This window comes from Octodon degus, unplaced genomic scaffold, assembly GCF_000260255.1.
Source record: "Octodon degus isolate 3935 unplaced genomic scaffold, OctDeg1.0 scaffold00192, whole genome shotgun sequence".
Taxonomy (NCBI): Eukaryota; Metazoa; Chordata; class Mammalia; order Rodentia; family Octodontidae; genus Octodon; species Octodon degus.
The window spans coordinates 1971366-1981183 of NW_004524768.1; positions in this window are offsets into that span (position 1 = coordinate 1971366).

Consider the following 9818-nt stretch of genomic DNA (forward strand, 5'->3'; position numbering starts at 1 on the left):
GATGGGATAGAACAGAAGGAAGAGTGGATTTCATTCAAAATGCAGTGGGAATCTGTGGCAGGTGAGGCCCGGGCCCAAGAGGTTTGCTATCTCTTTGGAAAGGATTGCACGGGCATGTGAGGAGTTCGCAGGGAGAGCCAAAGCGGGATCAGGAGGTACATAAGGAGTCAGGGCTGAACAGGCAGCCTGCTCACTGCTAGGTGAGGTGGGGAGCACAGAAGAGCCAGGCGGTACCCCTGCCGCTGACAGAGAACCTGAAGAAGTTTCCTCTGAGAAGATAGCTGGGCCAAGACATGGCTGATCCTCAGACGGTGAACACAGACTTCAATCCAGGACACCCTGGGAACAACATAGTTATAGGCATGCTTGCCCTGTATTTGCTTTATTGAAATGAAAATCCAGAAACACTGTCTATAAAACTAGCCCTGAGGCAGCAGCTTCAGCTCTGAACCCATATTGGCAAATTAGTTTCTGTAAAATGGTATCACCTGTCACATTAAATGAATGGGGCTGATTTAAATTTTATTGAATTTGCAGTTTTATGGTACTTAATCAGAAAATTATTTTGGTTTTATAGTTAGATCAAAGCGATACAAATGTTCAGAATTTAGACCTGATTTTATGACATTACACACTAAAGTCACATTAGGATGAGAAAATGATTAAATTAATACAGGAGACTCAGGAGGTTTTGTTTCTCTTTTAAAGGAAGAGCATGATTTGCTCATTGTTGACAAACTGCCGAGAGCCTGGCCTAGTTGTCCTAAGCTGAGGGCTGGGCCTCTGTCCTGGCCTCTGGAGGCTGGGGCTGCGAAGAGCACTCTTTCTGGCCTTGGCTGCACTGGGTTGTGACCTTGGACGGCTCCTGAATTGCTGATGACCTGCTAGAACCCCAGACGTTGCAATTTAATTGGTGTGGGTGAAGCCTTGGCATTGGAGAGTCGGGTCCTGCCTAGATGACCCTAAAGTGAGCCAGGTTTGCATCCGAGAACTGAGTGAATTCCACCACCCCAGGCCCAGTCCAACAGCGCATCAAAGTTACACCACAGCCCTGAGTGCGCTAGAGGCCACCCACGGGCGGGAAACCCCCTGAAAAATGGAGATGGCCGCTTCCTCTCTCTGTTGTAGGTGTTTTGACTAAGAAAAAAAAAAAACAAGGGAGAAATTTCTGATATCAGGGGATTTTAAAACAGACAGGAATAGGTAATTCACTTTCTTGACATTAAAAAAAAAAAAAAATTACTTTCTTTAAATTCCCAAACTGAGAAGGTCCCGCCGATCGCCTAAGCCAAGCTGAGGAAGACCTGTCCTCGCTCCAAGGCTCCAGGCTGCCCCGGAAGGAGCCCAGGAAGGGAGGGGGCTGGGCTGCGGCCACCCTGGCGGCGAGGGCGATTCCCTGACCGCGAGTCTGGCATCTGTTTGGGGCTGATGCCAGGCTGCATAGATCTCCCTCACACTTTTGTGAAATGGCACAAGTTTCTGATCCCTCTGCCTTGCTTCACTGACCTGAGTTATTTTGGTGTTCAAACCTTTACATTTGCTGTATCTCACCGTTCCCTCCCGGCACTGTACTCCTTTGGGAAATACTAGCCTGCGCTGCTGCTTCTGTACAGTAGGCCCCCTAGCAAATGTCTGTCCATCAAACTCAACTCCCTCGGGGCATCATTTTTTCTGGACAGTATAGAATATCCGTGTTGATTTTCAGCTTTCTGATTTGTCACTGCCAGTCTGGGGGTGGCTGACTGTCTCAGAGGATGTGAGGGCAGCTGGCCCCTTGGAGAACTGGCCCCAGGTGCTCAGGGAGGTGCTACCCCTCGGTGCAGATTCTCTCCGAAACAGAAACAGCCTGAAAGGAGACTGTGTTTGCAAGGCTTTCATCTGGGAACTGTCGTAGTCACCTTCTCGCTGCTGAGAAGCGATTCCCTACACCTGGCATTCACCCGTAGAGAAGTTTACTTTGGCTCATATTTGGCCCATGGTTAGTGCGGCTTCAAAGGAAAAGCAGCTCTGTAAAGCAGCCGGGTGGAGAGCCGCTAGGGTCAAGGCATCTGGGAAGCGAAGAGCACTGGGTGGAGTGGGAGTAAGAGAAGTCCTTCCAGCCACGCCCTAGTGAAGCCTGGCGCAGCACGTTAGCTCTATTCCTCAGAAATCTGATCGCATGAGACGGAAATCAGGACCGAAAGCGATTGCAGGAGCAACGGGTGGGAGATTGCTAGGGCCTGGATTCCACTGGGAGGTTCTTGCCGTGCCCAATGCCTCTGGGACTACACTTTCTAGGGTTATGTGGGGAGGCTCTACTGTACCCCTCCCCCATCAATGTGAGCCAGGACGATAAGGAGTTCCTGGGGCTTGGGTGGGAAGTGTCCTGAACAGGGTTACCTGGAGCTTTCTTGGTGTAGCTACCACAGCTGAGTTCAGGTTGGAATCAGGCCAGCGGAGGGTGAGGCAGGGCACCTGAGGGACAGCCACAGAGATTTTAGGCAGGATTCTCACATCTCCCACCCTCCTTATTGACATCTGTCTCCAGAGGATCCGACCAGACCACCCTCCAAGCAAGGGCTCCCAAGAGGTTGCAAAAACAGTTGCACGACCCAGAACTACTGAATCAGAAATCTGTCCAAACTCTGCAGGGATTTTGATGCACACAAAAGCATCGGAGGTGCTGATCCAGAACGGCTTCCATTCTTCCCGTGCTGTTCTCTACACCTAACACTCAAGTGCGTAACTGCTGAATATTGATGAGAGGGAGCAGCTCTGTGCTAGGCTGCAGAGAGGCACAGTCCCGGCCCCATGTCCCCAAGGCTCCTGGGAGGCAGGGAATGCTCAGCCAGTTGATACGTGGGGTCAGGGCTGGAGCAGGGACACTAGAAGTGGAGGAATGTTGCCTAGGATCTGCAACATTCCAGGCCGCCCTGTTGAACCTCTAGCCAGCTCTGCACAGTGGTGTATGGGGCCGTGTTTCCTAGCTGGCCATGGAGGGCCATGCAGCAGTGTCTGGAGGAGGGAATCTTGGTGGAGCTCTGGAGCTAAAGAGAATCAGGTGAAAGCAGAGCCTGGGCTGGGGTTCCAAAGGTGGGTTAGGCCAAGTGGCACTTTGTGGAGTTGCCACCACAGAACAAGAAGTATCCGCAGAAAACTATGAAATGACCTTGCACCGGTCCAGCTGACACAAGCTGGGTGGTAGTGTGAGAAAGCGAGCTCCCTCCCCTGGGTAAAGCTGTACATATGGAGCACTTGTTGAGCTCTCAGAATCTTAATTCCTAAACTGGTCTGGCTGAGTATCAACCTGGGTGGTGAGGGAGGGAGGTGGAAGGAGGGCAGCCCTGGAGGTAGAGGTTGTAGCACCAAGCTCGGCTTTGCACATGCCGAGCTTGGTGCTACCCAGGTGAGTCAGCAAGCAGGTACACAGGATGCAGCATCTCCTCTCCTGGGGAGACCTAGGTTGGGAGCTGTGAGGATGACAGGGGTGGTTGTTGGGAGAAGATGCTTAGAGCCAGACACTGAAACTTGCCAGTGTGTCCCAGATGGGCAGAGGAGAGAAGGGGTGGGAAATAGGATATCGTCAGGCCTGAACATGCTCACCCCAGAGTAGCCTGCAAGCCTGCAGCCAACTGTGGCCAGTGCCATGAGGAGGGGAGAAAGGAAAGTCTTAGAAGGGGCCCCTGGTGTACATGCAGAGTGCCCTGGTAACATCTTTGAGAAACCACCGTGGGCAGAGCTAGCAGAGGGGCTGAGGTTCACAGGCTGATGGCGGGCAGCACATGCTGGTGTCTCTGAGGACCCATCCTGGAATAATTAAGCACTGAGACTGAGTGGGCACCCAGGCTGAGAGTGAAAAGCCACACAGCTTGGGCTCAAGTCAGGCTCCATCTCTGACCAGACAGGGGACCTCGAGAAATTGCTGATGTGTTCTGTGCCTCAGTTTTCTCCTTTGTACAGTAGAGTGATAGCATGACCCATCTTCCAGGGCCTTGGAAAATTAAATGAATTAGTATACATCCAGTGTCCAGAGCAGTGTTCAGCATGTGAAACATGGCCAAAGTGCTGAGTTTTCTCTTATGGGTAGAACTGCAAATGTGGGAGAGACTAGCCTTAGCTCAGTAAGGCTCTGTTTTCCAAAGTTGCAGGTTAAAAGTCACTTGTTAAAAGGATTTCTGGCTCCATCCTGTATGACTGGACTCAGCTATTCGAGGAGTGGTTGTGGGGCTCTGTTTCAGGCAAATCCCACACTCAGGTATCTTTTACTCAAATGAAGTAGACAAGTTGCAGTACAAACCGGGGCATCTGCTATGAAAAAGATGCAGCACAGGGCCCCAGGGGTGAGAGGAGCTGGTCAGATCCCTGAGGAGAGAAGTGGGGTGCATAGAGGGAGATGCAGTGTGGAAGGCTCCCCACTTAGCATGCTTGACTTGCAGTGTTCTGACTTCACCATGGTTCAAAACCAATATGGCTTCAGGGAGCCTAGCCTTCCAGATTTGAAACTTGATCTTTTCCTGGCCTGCTGGCATGGTGTGCATCCATCTCTGGCAATGCTAGGAGTGGCAGTGAGTCAGTCCCAGGCATCCCCGTGACAGTAGGGATGGACAGCCAAGGGTCTTGCTCAGTCTCACATTCTGCAGGTGGGGTGGACTCAGTGCATTGCTCATTTTTGACATTTCAATTTACCTTGGTTTGTTGGGACATAACCCATTGCAAGTGGAGGAGTGGTTGTAGCTGTTAGTGATGGTGGAAGACCTTGCAAGGTACCGCCAGCTCCTACAGGTGGTGGACTGGGGAGTTTGAGGCCTTCTATTCTGCACACAAACTTATAACATACAGAATAAACAGTTGCATTTTTCTAGAAACCAGGTAAGGGCACAAAGGAGAGGCTGGAGCCTGCTTAGAAAAGCAGGTTTGTTGGGGCTTCCTGGAGATGGGGTTCTGCCTCTCTCAGCTTGCACTGAGTGGGGTGGTAGCATGGTTTGGATATTTAGTTTGTAGCCATCAAAATAGTGTTGAGTGCTGTGACATGCTGAAGCTGTAGGGCCTTGGAGGCAGAAGACTAAGAGCGAATAATACAACAGAATTCCTCAAATTAAGATGCTCCCAGATTTAATATATATGCATCCAAAATCAGACACCTAAATGTATAAAGCAAATGTAACAATCTGAAGGGAGAAGAAGCAATACAAGAAGATTCAGCGCTTTAAGGCCCCACTTGCAACAATGGAGAGGTTACTGAGACAGAAAATCAGTAAGGAAACAGTAGAACTGAACCCCACTCTGGACCAAGTGGGTCTCCTGGACACAGAGAACTTTCCTCCCAACAGAAGAACACTCACTTCTCATGCATCCAGGGAGCACGATCTATGATAGAGGATGTGTTAGACCAGAAAGCATGCCTTCACCATTCAGTAAGACTGGAATTATGCCCAAGCATCTTTTCTAACCACAGGGTTATAAAACTAAAAATCAGTAACAGAAGGAAAGCTGGAAAATTTATAGACAAGTAGGATTATTTATTATTATTACTATTATGTTCTGTATTTTAGGGAAGGGTCTACAGGGCATTCACAATCTCACTACTAGATCGAACTTGTAGTGATCCACCTGTTTACAACCTCCCAAGTGCTAGTATTACAGGCCTGCACCACCACACCCAGTTTCAATTGCTGTCTCTGCATGCCCTGGGCTGAAAGAGATATGTAGGATTAAACAGTCTGCTTCTGAATAGTGAATTTATCAAAGAGGAAATCAAAAGGGAATTACAAAAATCTTGAAACAAATAAAATTGAAATATAACATGCCAAAACTTTTGGAAAGCAGCAAATGTAGGGAGTTATGTCAATAAACATCTACATTAAGAAAAAAAGAAAGATCTCAGATAAAACAACCTTACTTTACATCCCAAGGAACTAAGAAAAGGACAGACTTCTTTGCAGACCTTTAAACCAGAAATAACCAAGATTAGAATACCACTAAATGAAATGGAGACTAGAAAAATAATAGAAAGAATAACAAGAGTTGAACTTGTGAAAAGATAAAGAATTGAAAAACATTTAGCTAAATTAACTGTGAAAGTGTTCTCAGATAGAGAAATAAAAGAAAGAAAAGAAGCAATGGACACCCCAGAAATACAACGTAAGAGATTACTATTAACTATTCCACAGAAATAAATTGGATGATCCAGAAGGAACGAATGAATCCTAGAAATGTGTAACCCACGAAGACTGAATCACGAAGAAATACCAAATCTAAACAGAATAGGGTAGCTGAACCAGTCATCCTGCAGAGGTTTGTAATCCTACAATGACTGAATCACTAAACAATGTTGATTCTCAACAAAGACAAGCCCAGGACCCAGTGGCTTTATTGCTGAATTCTACAAACATTTAAAGAAGAAATAATACCTTTCCTCAAGCTCTCAACAATTGAAGAGGAGGAAATGCTTTCAAATCCATTTTTCAAGGCAAAAATTGTCCTGAAACATCCAGCAAAAACACCCCAAGAAAACTACAGACTAATATCCCTGTGGAACATTGATTCAAAGATCCTCAACAAAATACTAGCAAACAAAATTTGATGACATTTTGAGAAAATAATAACTGTGACCAAGCAGGATTTACTCCCAGGGATGAAAAGATGGTTTTTATTGAAAACACTAGGACAGTTCTTCAAATAATTAAACATTAAATGAGCACGGATCCAGCCAGTCCACTTGCGGATTGTGCCCTAAAGAACCGAGAGCAGAGAGTCAGAGAACAGGTATGCATATACCCAAAGAGCGCTAGTCAGAATAGCCTAAAAATAAAGGTTATTCAATAGTTACATCAATAAATGGATGGACAAACATAATTTGATACATAAAATTATTTTTCAGTTTCAGCAAGATGCAATTCTGACCCATGCTATAACATAGATGAAACTTGAGGACATTGTACTGACTGAAATGAGCCAGTCACGGAAGGACAGATACCATATGGCTCATATATAAGGTATCTAAAGTAGTAAACACTTTTTTTTTAAATGTGTTTGGTTGCTATAGGGTCTCACTTGGACTCGTAGTGATCCTCCTGTTTTCAGCCTCCCCCGTGCTGGAATTATAGGTGTGCACCACTATTCCCGGACTCTGTGGCCGGCCATCTCAGCCAGCCCTGGGGGTGGGGCTGGCGTGGCCTGTGGTGCCTGCAATCTACCGAAGGTCCCTGCGCTTGCCTGAAAGGACACTTTAGTCCACAGAGCTATCTTGCCGGCCCCTAAAGTAGTAAACTTGATTACGGCTTTACTCCCTTCTTTAGGGAGAAGATAAAGTGTTTTGGTTTTGCAAAATCTGGAGCTAGATAGAGGCAGTGGTGGTTGCACAGTAACATGAATGTAGTTAATGCCACTAAATTATACCCCAAGATGGGTAAGATAGGGGGCTCGAGAGATGGCTCAGTAGTCTAAAGCACCTACTTGGAACAAGCTTGGCAAAGCACAGGGACCGCGGTTCCATCCCCCAGTACCACATGCCAGCCAGCCGCGCCCCCTGATGGGCTGAGCTGGCCACACACACAAAATAATAATAATAATAATAATAATAATAATAAATAAATAAATGTTTAAAAAAAAGATGGGTAAGATGGTTCATGCTACGTATTTTATCCTTATGTCTCGGTTATACTTCTCTCATTGCTGGGACAAATACCTGACATTCAAAATTAGAGAAGGAAAGGTTTATTTAGCCTACAGTTACTAGAGTTTTCAGTCCACAGTTGGCTGGCTCCAAGGCAGAGCGGCACATGGTAGGGAGCAACCTTTCATGGTGGTGGCAAAGAGCAGAGAGAAAGGGAGTGGCAGCAGCGCAGGCTGCCAGCCAGCCTCTCTTGCCTCTCTACACTGTGATGCACAGGGTCAGCCCTAGGGCACTCACACCCATAATCCCAGCATTGGATCAAGAATTAATCACTAACTCCAGAAGTGCCCCATGACTGCATGAGGCTTTGGGGGGACACCTAGACACAAACCAAAAGACCTTAAGAATTTATAGTAGCATTTACTCTAAGAGGGACCTCCAGAACCCAGGGGGAGGGGAGGCATGTTCCTAAGGAATCAGGACTAGTAATTTTCTGTGTGTACAAGGAATAGGTTGGGGGAAAGGATCTTGAGGCCCAGGGGCACTGGGTAGAAATTTGCCTACAGGTCAGTGGATCCAGTGTATCACAACGGCCACTGAGCTCCGCCTGCACGCATTCACTTTCAGTGAGGCAGGGCCTGAGAAGTGCATTTCTAATATCTTTCAGTGACTCAGATGCTGTGGTCCAAGGCCTCACACCGAGAATTGCTCTTGGGAAAAAGAAGGGAGTTACTGAGAGGATCAGAACTGCCACTCCATGGTCTACGGGGGATGCCCATGACCCCTCGGGGACCTGGACACCTGGTCCAGACTGTTTACACGAGGAAGCTGCAAGGTTTAGAAGGCTGTACAAGAGGGGGATTTACTCTGCGCTCCTGAGAGGACCAGCACTGCATAAACAACCCCAAATGACCTATTTCCTGGACGTGGTTCCCCCGCCCCCCGTTCAGCAAAACTGCTAGCACCTGGCTGTCCAGAGAGGCTTTCTTCTGCTTTATGACCTGCTTTTATGGGCCTTCGATAGCGGCTCTGACTTCAGTGACTGGGTTCCTGGCTATCACGTGACCTGGCCTGCTATTGCCCTGCTCCCCAGGGCTTCCTGCCTTTGATGCCTTGCAGGGCTGAGTGCAAGCAGCTGCCTCTAAAACCCCAGAGTTAATCATTCTCCCAGGCAGAAGCCAGCATTTGTACCCCTGAGAGGGCTGACTTCAGGTCAGACCATCGCTCCCAGCAAGGTGGGGATCTCCCTCAACATCTGGCCGGTGGTAGGGCTTCTGAGAGATATGGCTTCCTTCTTTCCTGGAAAAAAAAAAAAAAAAAAAAAAAACAATGCCATGAGCCCAGTGAGATGTACAGCTGCTGGGAAGAGAGCAGGAATTCTTCCCTCAGGACACTGGCTGGCGTCAGTACTTGGGTGCTGGGGCACAAGACTCTGTCCTGCTCCCCTTGGAATTTGACCCCTGGGATTTGGTCTTCCTGGTCAGCCACAGGCTCCTGGCTCAGGGGCATCTCTAGTTCCAGTTCCCACAGGTGCTCTGCTTGGCGAGCACACGCAGACACAGTCTTTCCCTGAACAAGACCACCTTGCGGGCCACCAGGGCAGAGCTACAGCCTCCTGAGAGAGCATCCACCGCTTTCAGGCTGCAGCCAGCTGGTGCCTCTGGACCTGTGCAGGGCCAGCCTTGAGCCTTGGCTGAGAGGGCTCCTCCTTCCCTGTTGCTTCTTGGCTCCCTGAGGCCACCATGTGCTTCCTTAATGTGGCCACAGGACGTTTCTGCAGCCTGAAGATGGAGTGATGTGAGGGTCAAGAGGAGAGCAGCATAGCTTCCCAGGGAGGAGTTCCACTTTCCCTGGCAGCCAACAAGTAGTATTCATGCCTCTGGCAAGAGCCAGATGGTGCTGGCTTTGGGAAGCTGACTAGGGGGCCCCATGCTGATGCAGCCGTGGGCTTGGGAAGGACAAGATTTCCTCAGTGGGTACCCGATCAAAGTGATGAGACCTGGAGATGGCCCCAAACACTGTTTTTTTGTCCCTGGGAATGGCAGTTGCATGATGCAGCCATGGAGAAGATGGGGAATATGTCCTCAGACATGTGAGGCTCTGTAGGGAGGTGCTCATGCATCAGGGACGTGGGCAGGACTTGGGGAGTGATTCTTCAGCTCTGGGGCAGCATGGGCCAGACCAGTATGAGGGCATGCTGTTAGCAATGGGTGCCTGAGAGACC